Raw genomic sequence first — 4,607 nt, 5'->3', positions numbered from 1 at the left:
ACAGTCTTGCTTTCGTGGTATGATGGGGTATCCAGAACTTGCTGTGCTGGGAGAACTGTGTTCTAATGATGCCAAGTATCCTTGGTTTTTGTTGCTTATGTATTTGAGCTTGCCTCTAGCCATCTGGTTATCTTTGATGTTAGCAGGACTTGCTTTCTCTGACTGTGGCTTGTTCTTTCTGTAAGCTTGTGTTTCAGCACTCCTGGGAGCCCAGTTCTCTCTGGGAGAAATGTACATATAGAGAAATGTGGCACAAAGTCAGCTCCAGGGTGCAGATAGAAACCAGAAGGATCATGTCCCTGGCCATTCCTTGGTTCCAGTGACCTAATGTCTCTGGGCAGGTCCCTCTTGAACCAGGAATTTCAACAGAACTGGTGGTCTCACATGTGCTTTAAGTTGTATCAGCATTCTTAAAAGACCAGCTCTCTCACTGTGGGACTTGGGCATAGAGAGCTGTGCTCTCAGGTGAGTCAGCACTCCTGAGGCCTGTCCCGTGCCCACATTATTTATTAACTATTTGTTCACTTGAGCCAGTATTTTATTTAACTTGGACTGAATGAATTGACTTGTTTCCTCATTTGTTTATTTTTTGTTATGTGTGTGGTGGTTGGATATGTCCAAATAAGTGGCTTTAAAGGATAAGAGGATGTTGGGTTATATGGACTTTGACTTACAGGCTGTTTTGAATCATCTGACATGGTTACTGGAAACTGAATTTCTCAACATCTATGCCCCAAATGCAAGAGTACCCACATACATAAAAGAAACTTTACTAAAGCTTAAACCATACATTGCACCCTACACAATAATAGTGGGAGATTTCAACACCCCACTCTCAGCTATGGACAGATCATGGAAACAGAAACTAAACTGAGACACAATGAAACTAACAGAAGTTATGAACTAATTGGACTTAACTGACATCTATAGAACATTTCATCCTAAAACAAAAGAATATACCTTCTCCTCAGCACCTCATGGTACCTTCTCCAAAATAGACCATATAATTGGTCAGAAAACAGGCCTCCACAGGTAGAAAAAGATTGAAATAATCCCTAGTACCTTATCAGACCACCATGGGTTAAGATTTCCCTTTGACATGGACAAAAACAACAGAAAGCCCACATACACGTGGAAACTGAACAATGCTCTACTCAATGATAACTTGGTCAAGGAAGAAATAAAGAAAGAAATTAAAGACTTTTTAGATTTAAATGGAAATGAGGACACATCATATCAAAACTTGTGTGACTCACTGAAAGCAGTACTAAGAGGAAAAATCATAACTCTAAGTGCTCACAAAAAGAAATTGGAAAGAGCATACATTAAAAACTTGACAGCAAACCTGAAAGCCTTAGAACAAAAAGAAGCTAACATACCCAAGAGGAGTAGAGGGCAGGAAATAATCAAACTCAGGGCTGAAATCAACCAAGTTGAAACAAAAAGAACCATACAAAATATCAACAAAACCAGGAGCTGGTTCTTTGAGAAAATCAACAAGATAGACCAACCCCTAGCCAGACTAACCAAAGGGCGCAGAGACAGTATTGAAATTAATAAAATCAGAACTGAAAAGGGATACATAACAACAGAAACAGAGGAAATTAAAAAAAATCATCAAGCCTACTACAAAGGCCTATACCCAACAAAATTGGAAAATCTGGATGAAATGGACAATTTTCCAGACAGATACCAGGTACCAAAGTTAAACGAGGAGCAGATAAACCATCTAAACAATCGCATAACTCCTAAAGAAATAGACACAGTCATTAAAAATCTTCCCATAAAAAAATGTTCGGGGCCAGATGGTTTAAGTGCAGAATTCTTTCAGACCTTCAAGGAAGACCTAATACCAATCCTCTTCAAGCTATTTCATCGAATAGAAACAGAAGGAACACTATCCAATTTGTTCTATGAAGCTACCATCATGCTCATACCTAAAGCACAGAAAGACCCAACCAAAAAAGAGAACTACAGACCAATCTCTCTTATGAATATTGATGCAAAAATACTCAATAAAATTCTTGAAAACCGAATCCAACAGCACATCAAAACAATTATCCATCAAGATCAAGTAGGCTTTATCTCAGGAATGCAGGGATGGTTCAATATTCAGAAATCCATCAATGTAATCCACCACATAAATAAACTCAAAGAAAAAAATCACATGGTTATGTCACTAGACGCTGAGAAAGCATTTGACAAAATTCAACATCCCTTCATGTTAAAAGTCTTGGAAAGATCAGGAATTCAAGGCCCATACCTAAACATAGTAAAAGCAATATACAGCAAGCCAGTAGCCAACATCAAAGTAAATGGAGAGAAACTTGAAGCAATCCCACTAAGATCAGGGACTAGGCAAGGCTGCCCACTCTCACCTTACCTATTCAATATAGTACTGGAAGTCCTAGCTAGAGCAATTAGACAACAAAAGGAAGTCAAAGGGATACAGATAGGAAAGGAAGAAGTCAAAATTATACTATTTGCAGATGATATGATAGTATACTTAAGTGAACCTAAAACTTCCATCAGAGAACTCCTAAACCTGATAAACAACTTTAACAACGTGGCTGGATATAAAATCAACTCAAAAAAAATCAGTAGCCTTCCTTTATTCAAAGAATAAACAGGCTGAGAAAAAAATTAGGGAAATGACACCCTTCACAATAGCCACAAATAAAATAAAATATCTTGGAGTGAATCTAACCAAGCAAGTGAAAGATCTGTATGACAAGAACTTCAAGTCTCTGAAGAAAGAAATTGAAGAAGATCTCAGAAGATGGAAAGATCCCCCATGCTCCTGGATTGGCAGGATTAACTTAGTAAAAATGGCTATTCTGCCAAAAACAATCTACAGATTCAATGCAATACCCATCAAAATTCCAAATCAATTCTTCATAGAGATAGAAAGAGCAATTTACAAATTCATCTGGAATAACAAAAAATCTAGGATAGCGAGAACTATTCTCAACAATAAAAGAACTTTTGGGGGAATCACCATTCTGGACCTCAAACTGTACTACAGAGCAGTAGTGATAAAAACTACATGGTATTGGTACAGAGACAGGCAGGAAGATAAATGGAATAGAATTGAAGACCCAGAAATGAACCTGCACACCTGTGGTCACTTGATGTTTGACAAGGGATCTAAATCCATCCAGTGGAAAAGGGACAGCATTTTCAACAAGTGGTGCTGGCTCAACTGGAGGTCAACATGTAGAAGAATGCAAATTAATCCATTCTTATTCCCTTGTACAAAGCTCAACTCCAAGTGGATAAAGGACCTTCACATAAAGCCAGATACACTGAAACTAATAGAAGAGAAGTTGGGGAAGACCCTCGAATACCTAGGCACAGGGGAAAAGTTTCTGAACCAAACACCAATGCCTTATGCTCTAAGATCAAGAATTGACAAATGGGACCTGATCAAATTGCAAAGCTTCTGTAAGGCAAAGGACACTGTCAACAAGACAAAACGGCAACCAAGAGATTGGGAAAAGATCATTACCAATCCTACATCTGATAGAGATCTAATATCAAATATATACAAAGAACTCAATAAATTAGATGCCAAACAACAAAATGACCCCATTAAAAATGGGGTACAGAGCTAAACAAAGAATTCTCAACTGAGGAAACGCGAATGGCAGGGAAGCACCTTAAGAAAAGCTCAACATCCTTAGTCATCAGGGAAATGCAAATCAAAGCAACACTGAGATACCACCTGACACCAGTCAAAATGGCTAAGATCAAAAACTCAGGTGATAGTAGATGCTGGTGAGGATGTGAAGAAAGAGGAACACTCCTTCATTGTTGGTAGGGTTGCAAGCTGGTACAACCACTCTGGATATCAGTCTGGTGGTTCCTCAGAAAATTGGACATAGCACTACCTGAGCACCCAGCTATACCACTCCTGGGCTTATAACCAGAAAATGCCCCAACATATAACAAAGACATATGCTCCACTATGTTCATAGCAGCCTTATTTTTAATAGCCAGAAGCTGGAAAGAACCCAGATGCCCTTCAACAGAGGAATGGATACAAAAAATATGGTACATTTACACAATGGAATATTACTCAGCTATTAAAAATAATGAATTTGAGAAATTCGTAGGTAAATGAATGGAACTAGAAAATATCATCCTGAGTGAGTTAACCCAATCACAAAATAACACACATGGTATTTACTCACTGATAAGCGGAGATTAGCCCAAAAATTTGAAACAACAAAGATTCTACTACCAGAAGACATGAAGCTCATGAAGAAGAAAGAACAAGTGGCGATGCCTAGGTCTTCCTTAGAAGGAGTAACTAAATACCCAAGGGAGCAAATATGGAGACAAAGTGTGGGACAGAATCTGAAGGAGAGGTTGTACGGGAGACCATTCCTCCTGTGTAGGGCGCCGCGGCGAGCAGTGATAACGTTCGCCATTACAAGATGGCGCGGGCATCCTGTGCTCCCACAAGTAAACAACTAAACTGCGAAGGTGCAAGAGGCAAAAGGGCAACAGGTCACTGCCCATCCAGGGGTGTAATATGGGGTGATGAGTGAACAGCCAATCAGAAGTGAACACACCACTCTAGGGTGCATATAAGCAGTGCCTTT

The sequence above is a fragment of the Arvicanthis niloticus genome, chromosome 29, assembly GCF_011762505.2.
Source record: "Arvicanthis niloticus isolate mArvNil1 chromosome 29, mArvNil1.pat.X, whole genome shotgun sequence".
NCBI classification, from domain to species: Eukaryota; Metazoa; Chordata; class Mammalia; order Rodentia; family Muridae; genus Arvicanthis; species Arvicanthis niloticus.
The sequence above is the reverse complement of the archived record's forward strand: the minus strand, read 5'-3'. Positions refer to the sequence as shown.